At 37.5% G+C, this 20,664-nt stretch overlaps 2 long non-coding RNA genes across 2 annotated transcripts; one reads left to right on the top strand and one right to left on the bottom strand.

Moving 5' to 3' along the window:
• The first annotated feature begins 653 nt into the window (after positions 1 to 653).
• LOC135290041 (uncharacterized) lies at positions 654 to 12,130 on the top strand. Its single transcript, XR_010352780.1, has 3 exons — positions 654 to 767; positions 9,774 to 9,983; positions 11,927 to 12,130. It is a non-coding gene; the product is annotated as an uncharacterized LOC135290041 (long non-coding RNA).
• LOC135290034 (uncharacterized) lies at positions 11,750 to 19,797 on the bottom strand. Its single transcript, XR_010352778.1, has 4 exons — positions 19,704 to 19,797; positions 16,170 to 16,310; positions 12,558 to 12,693; positions 11,750 to 12,033 (listed from the first exon to the last, which is right to left on the bottom strand). It is a non-coding gene; the product is annotated as an uncharacterized LOC135290034 (long non-coding RNA).
• Positions 19,798 to 20,664: the final 867 nt, after the last annotated feature.

Here is a 20,664-nt window from a genome sequence, read left to right as displayed (position 1 = left end):
TGTTCACAGAGCTCACACCCAGCCTATCATTTAAATACAGCCGCTGCTGCAGTGAAATTCAGCAGCTGCTTAATGGTTCATAGATCGCTCTTGTTCCCAATTAGGCCAGTAGCAATCTTTCTGCTGCTTTCAATGAGAAGGTTCTTGTGTGCTAAGCCAGGCATGTGCTTAAGTACCTTGTTAAATCACAGTCTAAAGGCTTAGACTTTCTCATATTGCATTCATACTGGCTTCACTGGATGCAAATCTGAGCCTTCAGGGAGGAAATAGGTAGAAAGATCAAATGAAAAGACAGAATTTTAGGTAGAAGGAAAATAAGGTGAAAGTGGAGTACACACAAATGGTAAAGCAGATGATCCAGATGTTCCCTGTCTGCTCTAGCTGGGCACTTGAGACATCAAAAACGAGCCAGTTTCATTCTTAGAGCAGTTTCTAGTCTCATAGAGGGGAATACTTGGAAAGGTGAGTTACGAATGACTGTTAAACCTGAGCAAATGAAAGCACTTTGAAAACTGTCTAAACTGAGAGGAATGTCCATTGCAGTAAGAAACTTTTCCTGATTTTCTAGAGGAAATTGTCCCTGCCCATGGCAGGGGGTTGGAACAAGATTATTTTTAAGGTCCCTTCCGTCCCAAAACATTCCATGATTCCATGATTCTATAGCCTAGTTCTCACAGTCTGCTGCAGTAGTAACTCAGTGTCTTCAGTGCCAGGTATGAGCACGCCGGGAATAAGTCTCAATTACTCAGTTAACAAGCAAGTTTTAGGTATGTTTTCACCTCTACAGTCTTCCCTGGTTTGATCAACTGCACACTCTACTTCCTTCTTTTATTTGCTAACATAGAGAAGATACAATTTCAAAGTAGCCATTTATTTCAGCAATGGGGGTCTTTGATAACCAACGACCGCAGGAAAACCCACTATTTCTAATTCCCTCTGTAATTTCCCCCTCACCCTCAATGTCTATATATTTTCTTTTTTTAATTATTATTATTTTTAGTGAATGAATTGAGAAGACAGACTGCAGAATCTCACTGACATAGCACTCAATTCAATAGACATGATTTAAAAATACTGGGGATTTTTTTCTTCCTGTATAACCACAGAAATTTTTGTAATCCCTTTCCAACAAAAAGTAGAACTTCCTGTCAACTGTGAAAAACAGCTGCTTTTCAAAACAGTTTGATTACTCATCTCTCTCAAAACCTTTTGCCACATGAATATCTTAAACCAATAATCACAATTAATTGATGTGAAATTAAGATGTTACAGTATAAATTAGTGATTCACACAAACTGATGGAAAATTTACTCATGCTCATCACCAACAGAATATGCCTCAAATTAAAAACTACCTAGTTAGAGACTGGCATTCATTGTAGTTTTTACAGCATCTAGAAGAGGGCTTAAGCTCGTTGCATACCTTTATATGCAGCTAAAAATAGCAAAGTTTAATCAGGAAACATTGGAAATACTTGTAGATGTTTAATTTATGACCACATCACTGTGAAATTAAAAATATGGAAGCGAAAAACAAAGAAATTGCCTTCATTAGGAAGTTCACAATACTTTAAATGAGAGAACCATTTGAATAATATGTTGAAGGGTTTAAGACAAATTATTTTTGTCTGGAAATTTTCTAAAGGACGTTTTAAGAAATTATTAACTTCAGATACTGGAAAAGCTGGAATTTTTGCTGCAACATGATTTAATTTGATTAAACTTGCCCTTCAGAGAAGGACTCGGTTCGAGAAAATACTTTGTATTGAGGGGTCTGCATCCTGCTAAGGATGAAATGCATTACAGCTACTGACGACTTAGGACTTTATTTAATTTCTTCTCATAGTTTCTTAGTTAAGTATCAAGTCAGACTTCCAGGTGCCACTTCGTGGTTCTGTGCCATCTCAAGGAGATCATGAACCTGCTTGAGTGGGTTCAGAGGAGGACAATAAAGTTGATGAAAGACTGGGGTGCCTCTGCTTTGAGCACAGGCTGAGAGAGATGGGGTCATTCAGACTAGAGAAGTGAAGGTTCCAGAGACCTTATAGTGACCACCCAGTACTAGAAGGAGACATACAGGAAAGGTGGGAAGGGAATTTTAAATCAGGGAGTGTGGTAGTAGAACTAGGGGTAAGAGTTTTAAATGCAAATAATATGGAGTATAAAGTTAGATGAGACATTAGGAAGAAATTCTTTACTGTGAGAGTGGCAAGGCACTGGAACAGCTTGTCCAGAGAAGTGGTGGATGCACAATCCTTGGAAGAGCTTATGGCCAGGTTGGATGGGGCTCAGAGCAACCTGGCCTAGTGGAAGATGCCCCTGCTCATGGTTGGAAGTAGCTGATCTGTAAGGTCCCTTCCTACACAAACCACTCTACAGCTCTGTGACAGGTTTCTAGTGGCATCCAGGGGGCTGTGTTTTCAGCCACACTGCACTGTACTTAACTGCATTGCAAAGTCTTCCTGCAAAATGTTTACACAGTGCTGCTTTTACGTTTTTCCCTGTAAAAGGGGGGATCTCTGGGGAATGGTGAAGATTGCACTTATAAGGAGGACATGGTGAGTCAGATCAGTCACCAAAGATTTCCAGCTGTTCAGTACAATCTCCCTGAATATCACTGATCCTTCTGAATATTTTAGAATAGCATGCAAAGAATGAGTTAAGTAAGTTTTTTTAAAATTTAAGAAAGACTAACAGAAATCACTAGCACTGATTACTTTGAAGCATCATTTGTCATCACAAGTCAGATAGGAACTTTCCAGCACTGCCCCATTGTTGTGGATATCTTCATTGTTTCTCTCTTGCACTATATTTGCCCAGCATGGTCAGAAGGAGCAGGAACAAAAAATTAAGAAATGTATTGACAAACTTGAGAAGACATTTTCCCTGCATATTGCCAGCAGAAATTGTAAATTATCTGTAACTTTGGGGAGAAGGAGAAAACAAGTCTATCTCATGATTTCATGCTAACAATCTTGTTTGATTTTTATTTTTCTACAAACTTCTGAATCCTAAATTTTCACATACATCTTAAAATTGAAAAAGGTAATCTAAAAAGACAGGATGATATGTACTGTAGTAGATACTTTACTGTGACCCAAGAAGTGTGGTCACTTCACTGTTTTTTCCTGAAATAAACCTTTTGCCCACACAGACACAGTCATTTTTCATGACATTTTTCATGAGACTTTTGAGGTGCCTGAACAAGGTGTGAGAAAAAACTCTACCTAGATTAAAGGCCAGTGATCCTAAATTTGGTAAAAACTTCTTATATTACTTATACTAAGATAAAGGCAAGGTATCATATTCAGTGTAACTACCTTAACCAGTTCCATTTTATTCACACCTTCTTTCTTTCTTTCTTCTTATAATATTTTCTGGTTTTCAGATTTTTCAACACTTCAGTTCCTTGCCTGTGAAGGTATGGAAAGACCAGAGGAGGGCAGGCAGAGTCTGGAAAGGAAAAAAGCAGAAGCTAGAAAGAGATGCTTAAAATATGTCAAAGAAATCAATAATCCAACTGAAAGAAGAGAGCTTTTATAGTGAATCAGGGAATTCACCTTGGCTTTCCACACAGAAAGAACCCTGAAGCTGAATGCTGCCTCTTCTTACAGTTGTGTTCAATTAACAAACATGAGGCAAGGTGACAGCCAAGTTCTTCACTTCTTCACTTAATCTTCCTGCTCCTTGGATTCTTATTCTAGAAATATCTAAAAGTTGCCTCTGTGGATTGATTTCTCATTTTAAGGACACAAAGTTTCTGGTTATTTATTACACTGCTGTGGCAGATACTTCAAAGAATGAATCAGGCACAGACAGCCTTTCTTTCTCATTTGACATATGACAAGACAAATAGTGCACACAGAGATCTATGGGGAAAGTAAAGTGGGAAGGGTCACTGGGAAACTAAGACCATAAATGCTTCTGGTCTTTGCATAACTCCAAGGAAAAAAGGGAGAAGAAACCCTTGCCTCTTTGCTGGCATATTTTGAACGGTCCAGTAAAAGTAATATCTTTCTTCTGAGGAACAAAGAGATATTTCTCAGGGTGGGTTTCAGAGGTCACATGGTAAGAGGTGAGAAGAGACATCTGCTCATGAACCTCTGGACTTAGAGTTTGCTTAATTGAGATGTAAGGAAGGCAGTCACAGGTCTCTTTTCCTCTGGAGAACAAAAGACAGGGCACAGACTGCAGGAAGTTTGCAGGTTGACTCACCAAGATTCTCTCTAGGGGTAGTGCCACTTTCTGTCTAAAGGTGCCATAATCCTTCAAACTACAGCTAAACCCAGAGGTCCCACCTAGGGGTCATGACTTTCTTGTGGTAGAAGCTCCTCTGCTATTCAATACTGGGAGAAAATCTAAAAGTGGCAATGGAAAAAAAATGTGACTCTTGGGACATAAAGCTGATATCAATAGGGGAACAGATGTTTAGTCTTTTGATATCCAAAACCAGAATAGGTTACAGAAGAAGATTGAAAAGAAGACAAGCTGTAGAGTTTCTTGTGTGATGAAAGCAAAAATACTTATGATTCTTTACTGTTGACAGGAATTAATGTGTAGAATTAGTTTGCAAGCAAACAAAGTGAAAGGTCAGAAACCAGAATGAATAGGAATACTCACATATTTACTATATTTTGTTGCTCCAGATGAATGTTAAGAACACACTCAAAAATAACATTTTACTCTAAAAGGTACAATTTTTACTCACATCTTCTGCACATAACTTTCTTTTTCTGGCTGAAGCCTCAGATAAAGTCCATAAGCAAGAATTGACAATTTTGTAGAGCTATGTTAATGCTAGTAGGTGAGGAATGTCATGTGATAAAAAACACAAAATGTTAAAGAGAAGACTAGGAACCAGGGTTCACCTGTATTCTACACAGCTGGAGACCAAGTTTACTATTTTGCATCTGTTCAGAATTTGGTCTTAAGTCAGGATAAAATAAACCCAAGGTGCTAATAGTTGATGAGATCACTGAGAAGACATCAAAACATTCATGTCTGTGTAAGCTTCATGCCTGCAGGAAGGGGGCAATTATGGCAACCCAAATGAGTTTCAACTCCATTAGGTGTAGCCATCTCGTGTGCCTGGTGTGCACAAATCATATAAATTATTCTCTCTATACATTAAGAGGAAAAAATAAGCAGCTCCACAGGGGGGTTAATCCTTCTGTGATACAAACCTGTCCCTGTGGGGACGACACCTTTTCCACAGATGGGGAAACTGAGTTGGTGTACATGCATTACTTTTACCCTACCAAAACAGGTGAAGAAAATCCCACCAATTGTTTTTCCTAATTAACTACAGTTGAATATTATTAGTCATCTTACCAACACAACTGGAAAATATTGCCCATATACTGCCCAGTTTCTAGACCACCTGAAATATGCAAAACATCAAATATTGTCTTTAAATCTGGATAGTCCACTTTCCCATTAAACCACCTGAATTACATCCTTTTAAAAGAAACTATAAGCATTCAGCTAGAAGCACTTGAGTTTATTCCTTCAGAAATGAGAGATTAGCAGCATCAGACTAATAACTATGCACAAAACCAATCATCTGAAAGATGCCATGGCAGAAAACTGTGACAGGAGCTGGATTATACAGTCATAAAAACTTGAGAGATTTGTCAAGGGAATGTATAAACCCAGAGTTGTTCCTATTTCTGTTCAATTTAATTTCTAAAGTATGCCTGTTTTTCTTTCTAACATATGATTCTGTCTCATTAAAAAAATAGGGAAAGAAGCATTTTATTTTCTCTTTTTCCATATGCATATTAATAGACCAGCACACTAATGCATGAGTCTCATTTTCTGCAGCTAGCTGTTGAATTTTCGCATATATTGCTAATAGAGGTGGCAACGCCACCTAAATTTGAAGTTTCCCAACACTCTTAATAAATTTTTATTTTCAGTGGTTTAAAATTCTGTCAAACTGTAAGCACTCAGGCAAACATTTTCCAGACTTGTTATCTGTCTTAGACTGAATTTTTGAAGACACCGTTGCTCAAAATACCTCACCCATTTCTCAGAAAGACAGTCAGGTAAAACTCAGTGGTTGCCCATTTCAGACAAATAAAAACAAAGCAACTGTTTTTTGGAGTAACATTGAATACGTTATTTTGCATGGTAGAGACTCAAAATGTAACACGTAGAAAGTGAAGTCAGGACTAAGGATACTTTGCATGCCATTTCTGTCCCTTAGTTGTAGCCTTTTAAAAGGTCCCTGAGTTTGTCCATGCTCACACAAGAGCTGAGGCAGTTGGCAGCTGCATGCTTAGAAATTCCTTCCGCACTGGTTGTGTTTTGCTGCCTGCTGCCAGCTCTCAGGGCCAGGAAGTGCCTCTTTCTTTCTCACTCTTTGTGTGAACTCAGTGTTTCCTCTGCTGATGGCTAAGCCCAGGTTCTCTGAAGTGGGATACAGTCCAATGTATCATAAAAATTTATCTAAGCAAAAGTTTGGAAGTCAGGTGTGGCATCGTATAGTAGGACAGGTAGCACTTGGAGAAAATGGAACAGATGTATCTGAAGCTTCACAGCTCCTAAACTTCCCAGCAAACATTTTGTGCAACTCCACTGGGAAAATGTGCATTTTGGTATCTGCTAGTGCCACTCAGCAGAAAGCATGACAATATCACCCCGGAGTCACAAAACTAACTCAAGAGACAAGAGGTCTCTGCTGTAGATGCAAAGGTTGCTGTCCTGAAAGAGTATCTGTGCATGCCACTCCTGCCATTCCATGATGGAATTTATATTTTGCTTTTCTCTTTTTTCCTTTATTAAAACCCTAGGAAATTAGCCTCCTTCTCCTTCATGCACAGGCACCCTTTTGAAAGAACCCTGACATTTCAAAGTCATGAACTCAAAACATAGAAAATAGCAAGTGAGAAATGCAGTGCAGTTAAGTGCATATCATAAAATAAGGATTTTAATGTAAAATTTTAACTACCTTGCTTCAAAATAAACATGTTGCAAGGTATGTGCACATAAACAATGGACAAGTTACACTCTTAACTTAATCTCATTTAAATTCATTTTGAATGGCTCTTCCTTTTCCATGTCCTGCACAACACCAAAATTTGGCAAAACAAATGTCTTCAATTTTGTAGACATGCTTACATTGAAAATCCTACCTTCTTGAAAAGTGACTCCAAACTTTGGACAGATTTGCAAGAGAGGATAAGCATATTTTGCCATTGCTTGGCTAAAAGCATCCAACAGAATATCATATAGGGCATAGCAGTGGAGATTTTTTTCTTGTATGGTACCAATTTCCCCAGCACCAACACTGTTGACTTTATTTATTTTGATGGTCTTTTTCTCCATAACTCAGCTGAGAAAATCCACACCAGTAAATATGGAATGTATTTTAGTCATTATCATGGTCTTAATAAAGTTTCTTCTAACTTATTGTATCATACTTTACTGGAATCTTTGCTGAAGGCATAGCAGTGCTTCAGTAATTTCCCTTCTTCAGGACCATAGACTGACTCAAAGTAGGTTGGGTCATCAAGTGGGGGTTGGATGATCAAAGTGGAGTTGCAAAAAAATCCTTGGAAATTAGGTCTTGCTGAGAAAATTGTCCTAGGGCCAGGCTGGGGCCCATGCAAGAAACAACATTTCTAAAGGAGGGGAAGAAGGTGTGGCCTTGATGGAATCAGTGTTCATTGGTACAGACTTGATGACTTTGAAATAATTTATTTTTTATGAAAACAATGTTTTTACAGACATTATATACCATAATCCAATAAAAGGTATCACATCTTCTACTGAAGTTATTTATTTCCCTATGCTTTGGAGAGTGGACACAGCAACACAAAAAATTGCTATTACATAAATAAAAGCCTTGAATAATCCTTTTATCATGTTGAAGATGATCTGGTCCTAGTCTACACAATGAACGATGCATAACATCTGTCTTCAGCTGAGAACATATTAAGAATTTGTGGTACTTCAAACTGAACAATGTTGAAATGTTGGGTATAAATAAATACATTATCTCTTGGACATGTTCCTCACTTGATGTCTAGTTGGAGCGCTCTGGCATGCAATCCACAAATAAGGAAATGCAAGGACTGTTTTTCTCTAGGAAATATTTTCATATGGTTTTCAAAATGAAATATGACAGTACTGTAGACAAGAGACTACTGTAACTTGTTTGCATATATTGCCCTAGAGACTGATGCCACAGTGAGTAGACCAAGATCTCATAAGGAAACATAGGCTAAAAAAACCCCAGAAGGTCTATCTATTATAAGCAAAATGCACTTAATTCCCCAGGAGCACAACAAAATGGCCAAAGCAAGACACAGATACAAGGAACTGTATGTGCATTTTTTCTTCTGGTTTAAAATTCTATTTGGTTCCTCCAAATCTACACTTTTCTATGAGAACGGCACCTTCCCTTCAGATTTTCCAAATAAATTATATTATCCTGTTGTACCAGGACTTATCCCACTGTTGCTTGCACATATTGCAGTTTGCTACACTATGCAAAACAATGCTGAAATATTTCTACCATTACCTTTATTGTTTTTCTCTGGACTTCTAATTCTTTGTTTATTGCATCTAATTGATCTGTAAGATCAGTCCTAAATAAGGTCAGTAATACTTGTATTGTACTTTTAACAAATAAAACTGCTCAGTACATCATAGCAGCATGTTTTTCACCACAGCCTTGAGCATCATTAGAACCAATGTGACTTTCATTCATTTATTTGCATTTTGCTTTATGCAGTACGCAGATCAAGGGCCTCAGTATTTCAGTACCAGAGATCCTTTCTGGTGTTAAAGGGTGTGTTTAACTCCACTTACATTTTCTTCCTTTTTCAATTAGAAATTAGTAATCACTAACTGATAGGAAAAATTTTCAGCTTGAAAAATAATTAAATAGATGTGTGTGTCATCTCAAGCTGATTAGAAGCCAAGGGGAAAAAAAAAGTACATTTATTTACCCAAAACTTTACACTCTGCATGTGGTGGCTGCCTGGCACCTAGATCCACCCACTTCAAGTTCTCTTGCCTGCTACTAGTAACTGGGACACCCATTAAGGGGACAGTGAGTATACCCACAAGTGATACACATCCAATATTAGAGAAGTTTTTACTGGCTTCTGAGGTAGTTGATTTTATTTTCCTTTTTTTTTTTCTTTTTTTTTTTTTTTTTGGTGTGTGTGTGTGTATGTGTGGTTTGTTTTGCTTTGTTTGGTTTTATTCAGATGTTTCTTCTAAATAATTTCCTCTAACCCATTTGACAGGGAAGAATAATAATGCCCTTTTCCTTGGCTAAGCAGAGGTACTTAGCACTTCATTAGTCACCCTGCTATACACACATTCCAGCAGGAATGGGAGCACAGCTCACTTCTTGAAATTGGGCTGTGGGACATTCTGCACTGACTTTTTCATTGTGAGGGGAACATCTTTCTTGGTTTTATGCATTTTCACTCCTTTTCTCTCAAGAGAACTGAAGGCACAACCAAATGACATTGAAAGTATGGAAAGAACAAAATTAAGGAATTGCCTTGGCTCTGGTTCTCATACAGGAAGAGGTTCTGCAAATGCTTTGATGACACCTGGCACTAACTGGGATAAAAACCCAGAGAAGTGTCATTTGGGATGCAGGCAGAAAAAAATGGGGATTTTTGGAGTGGTAACAAAAATTTTTAATAGCTCAGCAATACAGAGGAACTTTCATTTAACTTTTCATAATAAATGTTAAACATCCTGAGAAAACATTTCCAACATGATGGTTTTTTTGCTTTCACCTGTCAGGTTTGCAGCCTGCCTACAGGACAACTGGCTTTCTCTGCCACATGAAGATCTTCCTGCACCACCATCAAGGTGCTGATGTCCCTGTGCTACCACCACCACATTAGTAACCATGTCCTTTTTTTTAACTGTTATTCATTGTATGTGGTCCTAATCACAAAACAGAAATTCAGGAGGGCTTCATCTGCTTAAACATGGATATTTGCAACTTAGGTATCAACATCTGACTAAACATTCTTTGGTCTGTGTCTTTGGTTTTTCAGTACAAATGTGAAACTTGCAAAATTGTTTTATTGTGACAAACGTATAAATTCTGCAATTGCTTTCCTCAAAGTTCCTAAAATTCTAATTCAAATGCTATGTTACTGTAACAAACAGCATAGAAAGAAGGGAAATGGGACAAGTAGGAAAAAAACATGTCACAGGATACGGCCTGGAATATATTCTGACCTCACAACACCCACATTATCTCCCAATAACAGTAATGGAAATTTTGCACACATCAAGGCATAATATATAGCTAAGTCTTTGACTGCTTTGATATGTATTTATGAATGTAGTTATACATTTATTCCCTCAGCCAATTTAAACACCTGTGATTCAGAGTTTAAATTTATTCATTAATACCATTCATTAATACCAAATAGAGAAAAACAGTATGGAGACAACATTCATTTAAAGAAAAACAATCTGATGATATAGTGAAATATATCAGGCATAAGGAAATAAATTAAGGTTAATATTTTTTATCCCATTGGGATCAATTGTTTGGGAAAAAAAACTGCATGCTAAAAATTTATGCTACAATTATAGATCATTTGTATAAGAAAGGGTACATGTTGTTTTGCAGAAACATTCATGGACATAGGTATCTAGAATATGGAATTATATAACTACATGCCTGCAAATGTGAAGAGTTTTGATTGAGACACATCCTATAAACAAAAACAAGCAAAAGTATGGACATATATTTTAATTTATGTAATTGAATCTATTTGGACTAGTTTTCCCAATTGGTTTGAAATCACCTTGTGAATTATTGTGAAATTAATATGTTTCAGAATTAGAATGCTTTAGATTAATGAACCAATTGAAAAGTGAAAGTGGGCTGTAGATCATGCACCCACCCACCTTCTCTTAGAATTGCAGGTAAAAATTTCTGCATTCTAATATACTAACTACTATTTTGCTTTATTTTGACTATTAAAAGAATTGTACCTAAAGGCACCAATTTAGAAATAAATAAAAATATTGTAAAAATTGCAGACATATACCCAAAACAACTCAGAAAGATTCAACATTCAGATGTAATGGGCTTTTTTTAAGTCTTACATCTGTAACTCTGTGTTTGGAATTTTTTTAGATTTGAAGAATTGCAATTTATCTTCTCTGCAGACACAACTTTAAAACACAAAAGTTAAGCCTTCACTTGAAAACATGATTTTTTTTTTTAATGAAGAAGAATTCTTTTCCTGATATGAACAACCAATCCAGACACTAAAACCCCCTTGCTGGATAAAAAAACCCAAGTACTAAGATGTGAATACTTTGCCTCTCAATGGGAGTTTCTAGAAGGTCAAATTTCATCAAGCCTGGCTCTTTTGTTACAGCCTTGATGATACATCCTCATGTTATGGGCATGCCAAAATGCTGAAACACTCCAAAACTGATCAACTCTGCTATCATAAAAACCCTCAAATGTGTGTGTTTTAATGTCAGGAAATGATATAATCTCTTTTAGAGCTCTCTCATAACAAACTGACCCAATTAGAATGTAATAGTGATGTTCCTGAACTTTGGATGGTTTTTGTTGAAAGGGAATTTCCAGATTTGATAGCTCTGAAGCTGTTTATGCTGGGCTCGACAGCCCTGTCTAGTTCACAGTCCTCCAAATTGCAACAAATCAAAAAAATTACCCAAGCATGACATTGGAACCTGTTGCAAAATATCAATCCCAACTTCCCCAAACATGAAATGAGTTATTAGATCACAAGGCTGAGTGTATTTATTATAAAGATCAGTCCAGTTTGACAAGATTTGTCTTAAATCTTTTTCAAGGCCTTGTTTCCTTTATTTCTATGCAAGTTTTATGCATATGTCCACTGTGAATTTTCTTGCAGTTCAGTTCACCTCTGTTTTTTCTCTTCTCATTCCAGTTTGAGTGAATAAAACCTCAGTCTGCATCACTTTGTTTCATTTGGTTTCATAATGAAAGGAAAATTTTCACAGAAGGTAATGGAATTTTCAAATAAGACTGATTAACCTAAAAATGAAATTCAAAAGTTTTTTTCATGAGAAGCTGGAGAAACTTGAAAAAAAGAAAAAGCACTGAAAAAAATGCTTTGAAGAAAAAGTTTGGAAGGAACTGAAAACAGATTGTTTTGGTGTGTTTTTTTGCCTAGACAAAACAATCTCATTCCTAAATAATTTTAAGTTTAAAAAGAGAAATGTATTTTTAAACCTGAAATATACAACCTATGAGAGTTTTATTGTTAAAATAGGTCAATTTTATAATGAAGAATTTTACAATAAAAATCAGTTTTTTCTTAAAACTAAGAAAGATTTATTTTGCTTTGGGGTTTTTTTCTTTGGTTGAAAGTGATTAGTTCAGAAGCAATTTGCAAGTCCTGAAAATACCTGATTGGTATTCCTCCAGAGAAAAATGGATAACTGAAAAATTTCAGTCTGGTACATGGAAGGCTTTGAAACATTAACAAGAGTAAATTAGCTAGTTTCAAAAAAACCCCTAAAGTGTAATGTAATTGTTGACATAATCATATATCTTACCTTCAGGATGCAGAAGAGTTTCAGATGTAATATTACAGAATTAGTAGAATCCAGTCATCCAGTCCATTCTATTTCAACTGGAGAAAGGAGATTCTCATCATCAGTGTTGAAACATAGATTTTTTTGTTTCACTGACCTGTAACAAAGATGATGGCTTCATTGTTACTGAATTTCTGTGAAGTGTAACTGACTGCAAAAATCAAAGCACTGAAACACAGTGTTTAACAGTGGTGCTCTCTTGCTGTGGCCCCCACATATAAAGACAATTTCCGAATACACCACTGTCAAAATTGATTAAATACCCTCTGAAAATTTAACTCTGCTTTGGGCAAAATCAACCAGAAAAATACATGTCTTTTCTTCTGCTCCTGAGGTGATCAAATCAGGTGAGAAAGCTCAGCTGGCCTCCAGGTCTCCCTGTAGAGATTAAGCAACAACTGGGGCACTTGTGCAGGACAGCAGCAGAAAGTGGTCATCACTGGGAAAGCCAGTTTAGGGCTCTTTGCAGACTAACATCTGAAAGATTAATTGTGTAATCTTTTAAGTGCCAAATACTACATTGACTACATACTACATTTGGTCTCTACCCAAAGAAAACCCAAGTCACAAGATATGTGAAAATATATCAGTCAAAACAGCACTAAAATAAAATGCTCCCTGCGTGCACAAGACTTCCCTCCTTGCTTTTCTAAGTAATAGGATGGAACTACACACACCAGAAGAAAAGGATGATAAGGCACAAACACAGAAGAGAATCAAGATGTCTAAGCTTTTTCCACTGCTAAATGAGATGATTTCTACCAGTAAAGACCTGTACCATAAAGCCTAGAACAGAGGTTCTTTACTCAAAAAGTAAAGAGCATGCAGATTTTAACTCGAAATGTGAATCATAAAAAATTTCTCAACACATTTTTTCCAGAAGGAGGAGATGCAATACAAATGGAAAATTTATTGGATTCCACTATGTTTTCATCAGCAGGGTCTGGCAACTATTCAATTCATATGTGTTAGTACACTGTTTCTTTTCTAGGGGGTTCTAAGCAATCTTAAAGACAGTAACTTCAGTCAGCAAGGCTGAATATTTCTTCTTCAGACATCCAGATTCCCCCCTGAAAATAATGAATTTTGTTAAAAGCTTATGGCTTTTATCTAAATATTAATAGTAAAGAATAGAAAAGAATATGAGCCTTTCAAACCTAAATTCAAGGTGAGTCCCCAGACTGTTTAGCACCTGAAGCTATATTTTCTGAGTGGACTTAGTACATTAAGTGACAATGAGAATAAATTTCTTTTCCTCTTAAAGCTTCAAATTATTTGTATTCCCTCCTTTTATTAAGTTTTCTTTGACATTCACACTAATGTAATTACTTCAACAGCTGACATGCTCAAATAGAAAAAATTTGAATAGGTACTGTGTATAATTAGAAGAGGAATGAGTTTGACCTTGCTGACATAAAGAAAAATCCAGGAGAGCTAGGGGTAGATACATATAAGAAAAATAGACAGACAGGTTGAATATAATTCTTTAGTGGAGTAGTAGTTTAAAAATGGAGGTATGTGTTGCTGAATGACATGACACAGGTCAAGATCAGCCAAATAACATGGAACTCTGAAAGAAACAGGCACCAAAATGTCAAGTCAAATTAGTCACTGGAATCAGTTCTGCATAATGGCTGGCTGTGACAACTGAGCACTTAAAAATGTAAATAAAAAGAAAACTTGCTCCTCTGTAGGTCTTAAGAGCTAAAAACACCTGTTTACCAAGCTTACAAAAGACAAATTACAGCTAATAAGCAAGTTTTAAAATAATTGATAAAGAAATAATCAGAGAAAAAAGATGCTTTCATCCTAGAAACCAGCACTTCTACTGATTCAAGGAATTTGCATGCAAAGCCAGTCTTCTCTGTGACTCACTGCCATGCTTCATTTGTTCTGTTGTGAGCTGTGAGGTCCTGGTTTGTATTCTCCCAAATACACATGCAGAAGTGCAAACACGTTATTGCACACGCCAAACGGGCAGTTACAAGCGCAATCACTTGTTGGCACAAAATTGGTCACATTAAGCACAAAACAAATCACAGCTCCTGTGCAATTATATACTCATGAGCACACATATGGCATGCAGAAATTAATTATAAAGAACTTATTTAAATTTTTTTTTTTCCTATAGATGTACAAAAACTACTAATAGAGCATGTGGTGCCTGTTCCCCACTAGTTTCCTGGATAGCTGCACAGGAAGGTTGAGATCATATTAAGAAGTTCATACAGTTGCTGAATAAATCTCTTCTGCTAGGCCAGGAGCTTTGCCATGGAGTTTGTCTGGCATGGTTGTGGCAGAGTGGCTTCTGTGAGGACCTGGCAGAAGCTTCCCCTGCATTTCACAGAGCCAGTGCTGGGCAGGTGGGGGCACAAAGGAGACTGTGACCCCATGGGATGCCTGTGCTGGAGCAGGCTCCTTGGCCTGTGGCCCATGGCAAGAGGAGCCCACACTGGAGCCGGTCTGCTGGCAGAACCTGTGACCCTGTGGGAGACCCTGGCTGGAGCAGTTCATGGATAACTGAAGCCCATGGGAAGGAGACCCACGCTGGAGAAGTTTGTGATGGACTGTCTCAGGGGAGGGATGCCATGCTGGAGCAGCTGTGAGGAGCCCTACCCTGAGAGGAAGGGTGGCAGAGATCATGTGTGATGAACTGGCCACAGCCCCCATAACCCATCCCCCTGCACTATTAGAGGGAGGAGGAAGAGAAAATGAGGGGTGAAGTTGGGCCCAGGAAGATGGGAGGGATGGGGGGAAGGTGTTTTAAGATTTATTTTAATTTCTCATTATCCCACTCTGATTTGATTGGTAATAAATTTGTGTCTCTTTTGCCCATGGCAGTAACTGATAAATGATCTTTCCCTGCTCAGCCCATGAGCTTTCTTTTATATTTTCTCTTCCCCATCCAGCTTTGGTGGGCACTTGGTGTCCAGCCTGGGTCAACCCACCACAGTAGTGTATCCAAAAGCTGAGGAAGAGTGAAGGTATGAATGATTCTGAGTAAGAAATAAATATTTTAGTAAATGGCCTGCACTAAATATGCAAATGCAGAGAGGGTAGACTCTCATTCTCCAACACAGAGGCTATAAAATATACAGCACAATATCAGTTTACTTTCCAATAAATTAATATGAATATTATCTTGATTTGAAGGTTCAGCAGATCATGCTCATTGAGTTCCACTTGAAAAGCTGAAGTTTCCAATTGAAACTCAGTCAGAGCTGACAGTTTATCTGTGGCCTCTTTTCAGGCTACTGTTATGAAATAAACAATGCACCCCAAAAGTGAATAACTGAGTAAATATTTCCAGAAAATAAGTGCCTCAATTCTTTGTTACTCAAGAAAAGTGCTAATAGGATCTTAAAATCTATTGCAATTTTTTATCAGTCTTACAATGACAAGTGTATACAAACATTAAAAGAAAAATCGAAGTACATGCACATTAAATAAGAAACTAATTATAAAGACAAGAAGGAAGCAGATCATTTTAGAGGTTCAATCAGCATCATAGACAGAATGTTTTTACTGGTAAAAGAGGGAGAAGTAAAGAGCAATTTATCAGGGCTTTCTTACATTTCAATTTTGACTTGGCCAGGGTCATGAGTTGCATATATTATTGCATATGCAGCAAGCTACCTTCAGAGCTCTTCCCCTTCCTTCTCCCAAAAGATGTTGAAATACATACTGTCATCCATAAGCTAGCAGAGCAGTGGTCTGAAAAAGAGAGGAATAATTAAAACTGGAGAAAGCAAATAATCTCATCCTGACTTCTCTGAGTGAGTCAACACACAACAGAAGTCTCAATAAGGCTGAAGGTTGTGGAGCCCCTTAGAAAATCTTAATAGAAAAACCTTTGTCCCCAGGCAAGCTTATTTGCAGACTTTACAATCATATGCTCCCACAGAGAAGAAAATAATGTCATGAAAACCCAGATCCTTCTGTTTCTGATGCCACAAGATCATGCAAAGAATTGACTCTCTAATGGGCAGGAAGAGTCTATGTAAAAATGAGCATGTTTGGCAATGATGGTAAAGCTGTGTATGCAGTTAAATCATACCAGCCACTCAAACACAATTTTTACCATAGCCACAGCAACATGTGGATTTGAGAGAAACCAGGAGCAGGACATAATGTGCTCAAATATAGAGGCCCTTCCTTGTTGCCTTCTTTTCCTTCTGGTTCAAGCAATTAAAACCAGCACTGTCTGACCCTGCTATGTTTGTTTTGAGGGAGCTGAAAGTTCCACCTGAATTTGGTCTGCTTCCTCTGCCATGTACATTGAGAAAGCCTATAATTAAAGCTCAACACCTTCTCTTCATCAGTCTTTGAAACTTTCATAAATTTTAGTGCTGGATTTTTGTAGGACGCATGTTTTTCTTTTGCGTAATAATCCCCTTAAGCCACAACCCCAGGATCCTATTCATTGTCAGCACCATGCAGGACAATGGAAAAAAGAAGCCTTAGTTTTAACCAAATGCTGGTCCATGGAACCAAATGGGGAGTGAAGCCAGCTGTGTGACCCCATGCAGGCTCCTATTGTTGACTCTAACCCTTTGCAAGTTGTCCAGATCCTTTTTCAGTACAACACACTGGCTAATAGAATAGGTGAAACCTAATCCAGTTATGCTCATGGTCTGAGATAATCTGAGTATCAGTTGTGTGTCTTGGTTCTCTGGTTATCCCTGCCTGTTTCACATATTTCATAACTATTATTTATTCTTGGAATTTATTTTGCTGTGAAGAAATAAGTTCCCTTCAGAACAAAGCCTGGGTGTGCCTGTGAGTCCAGACAGTTTGTGGGAGGGAATTGTGCTGGAATGGCATTGAACAAGTGTAGCTTTTTCTTCCCCATGCTGTCCTCCAAGCTGCCCCAGAAAACTCTTCATGTTCATTCCTGCTCTTATGAAGCACCCCAGGGCATAAAATGCATGCCATCAGCAGTATGCCATGAAAAGAGAATTCAAGTCCACTCCAGAAACCAGTTGAAGCTTTCCTCACAATTTGAATGGAAAAGCATCACTAAATATTGTGAGAACATTACAACAATAACAGCAGATGCACTTAGCAGTGTTGAATTTAACTACTAATACTACAGCTTTCCATTATCTCATTAAAAGCTCATGTTTTGGCACTAATGCAGCCTATACAATGAAGTACCTGAGCAGAGGTGGCCAGTGTCAGAGAACAGCATGAGAAAATCCTCATGGCTAACATGAATATGCAGAAGCACTAAGCAAATGCCTAGGCTGAAATGTATTTGAACACCTCTGAATTCCTTGAAAGACAACCAAAAGCACCTCATCAAACTCTGATCTCATATCACTTTCACTGTTGTGAAACTGTGTTGACTCTGCTGGCTTGATCTTCAAATGTATGCCAGTGTAAATAAGAGAAGATTCTGGCCCAGGGTTTTTGATCCCTGTGGCTTGGCAAAATTACTAGAGAGCTGCTGGAAATAAAGGCTTGGGGAACACTATAGCCAGGCTGTATCCTTCCTATTGTCACGCTGTGCAAGGGACAGAAACACCCTGAGAATTGCAGATGATATTACAAAAGCAGTAGACCTCCAAATGACACATTTTCTCTGTACTTTCCTCCTCCATTATCCTATCAATAGAAAGGGTTAGACAGGAAAGTTATTGTGGTGGAGATTTGCAAGAGACCTTCCTGGAAAACCCCAAATAAACTGAAATATAAGTAACAGGATCATGCCAAAATTGCATATAAGTAAAATCATCTGACCTCATTGAAAGCACAGCCTTTGTGGGGTGACAGAGGCATTCCCAGGGAGTCAATGAGCTGTGATGAGCATAGGCAAAAGAGATGGATTTAACAAGCACAGCTTTGGGAAAAACACTAATCTTTGGGTTTTAGTCTGCTGGAAGCCTTTGGGTGTGATTGGATCTAATCATCCTCTAAACCTGATTTCACCTGTGCCTCCTAACATTGTTGTGTTCTTTATCCTAGAGTAATAATTAGAAAATGTGTATACACATAGCATGTTTTAACAAGACGCATGCAGTTTTAAAACTGTCAGAGAAGGGAAAAAGAAAACCTTACTCTTTCTTCAACTTCTAGAGAAAAGATACAGGATTTTGCTTCAAGTATTACTGAACAACCTGTCCTTCAAGAGAAATCTTTCTAACTTTGAAACTTTTTGTTTTGACCCATCATAACAACCCATTGTCTCTACCAGAACAAGAAGTTATGCCATTTTCTGTAACCATAGCAGCAACAGGAGTAGGAAATTGAATTTTCTGGATGAAATGTATCCATCAGCAGGCATGGCTAACAGCTAAAATGTTGCTGTAAAGAAAAACTTGGGAAAGGAGGACAGACTTAGATTTTTTTATGGTTGTCATGAGAGGTGTCTCTTTGTCTTCCAAAAGCACAAAAATGCAGCTAGAAGCAATGTATGAGTCTGGTTAACTTTTTACTACCCCAGACACCTGAGTAGCACTTAAAAATAAGGTGGCTAGATATTTCACATCAAAAAGCATCAGAACTGCTGTGTTCTTAAAGCTTTTGTGGATTTCATTTCAGAATCATATTTTATATTATTTTTCACTATCTTTCTTCGATTTAATTGCCCATAAAACTTAGTTTTTCTAAAGATTAAAAAAGGTTTTGTTATCACAGTGAAGCTTTCCTAGTTATTTGTTAGAAGAATAGATGCATTCAACTGAAACATTGCTAAAAATAAGAAATCAAATAGTAACGATCAGCTGGTCGTTTTTTAAAAATATTTTTTGTTTTCTTGGGAGTGTTTTAAGTAGCCACATAAACTGAAATGTATATACATTCAATATGCTCTCACAGAAGACATAAAATACTAATTTTTAAAATTAATTTGTTTAGCATTCTTACCAGCACTCTATCCACTTCCTCAAGAAATTATTTGTGCAAGGATTCCCTAAATAGGCAAAAAAGATATTATCACATCACTTTGGAAAAATGTTGTAGATAAGGGAGGTAAAAAAAGATTAACCGTTTCAATAACCATTAACCAGGACCATAACTTATTAGCCAATATAGCTCTTGTATTGCACTGATGGGCTTTTCCAGAGACACAGAAGGTACATTCCTCTTTAGTCATGCCACACTTACATCAGCAGATCTACCTGAGTAATCTTTTTTCCACACCTTCTATACTTAATGTCTCCCACAGATATAGATGTGCAATCCTTGTTGAATGCAGTTCCTCTATTTTATCACCATAACTTCTCAGAGCCTGTTTGAGTGGCCACAAACCACCTGCTTTGGTGGTTGTGAGAGCCATGGCCTTGGTGCTGTCCATCAGTGCACACAGACACGATGTTTTTGTGAGATGAGGGGGAATAACTGAACTGGAAAAGTAAGCAGTAACACTCACAGAGTGGGTGCATAAAAATAACAGTTAGAGACATATTCTGATTTGGCCTCCAGATCTTTCCACCAGATCTGGCCTACTGTGGATGGTGTACTCGAATCAGAGTCACAATTTCATCCCTGCTTTATGTGCTATTAAAAATATATGTAACTTTAGAGTATTCAGAGTATAAAGCTATTCATTCTGCAAATTTTTTTTCACTTTGTCATATCCAAGATCCAGAAACCACTTCATAGTGGAAGAGAACCATCTTTTCCCAAAATGTCATTTTGTAGTTCTCAGAAGGAGGCAATTTTGGCTTTCTCCAGCCTTGTTTGCATTTACCACCTGTGGTCATGTTTCAAACTGAAAACATATGACACAGCTATATCATGGCTGAGAATACTTGCCTACATTATGTCCCATTCTTAAAAGTTCAAATATTATCTCACATCTAGTCTGACAATCTTTCCACTGTAACAGAGGCATCATTATCTACACAGACCTTGCCATTCTAACTAGTAAAATATTGTTATTTACATATGTAAAGTCAAACCTCAGTGCTGAGGTTAAAGTTATCTCATAGGCATTCACAAATGAGTAGGACTGCATGTAAATAATAACTGAATTCAGTCTCAAGAAAGAGATATTCATCTCAGTCTGGTAAAAGTGCTGACAATCTTCTCCCAAAGTAACTAGGTTAAACCTATGAAAGCAGAA

Source organism: Passer domesticus, chromosome 1 (genome assembly GCF_036417665.1).
Source record: "Passer domesticus isolate bPasDom1 chromosome 1, bPasDom1.hap1, whole genome shotgun sequence".
In the NCBI taxonomy this organism is placed as follows: Eukaryota; Metazoa; Chordata; class Aves; order Passeriformes; family Passeridae; genus Passer; species Passer domesticus.
The sequence above is the reverse complement of the archived record's forward strand: the minus strand, read 5'-3'. Positions and strand labels throughout refer to the sequence as shown.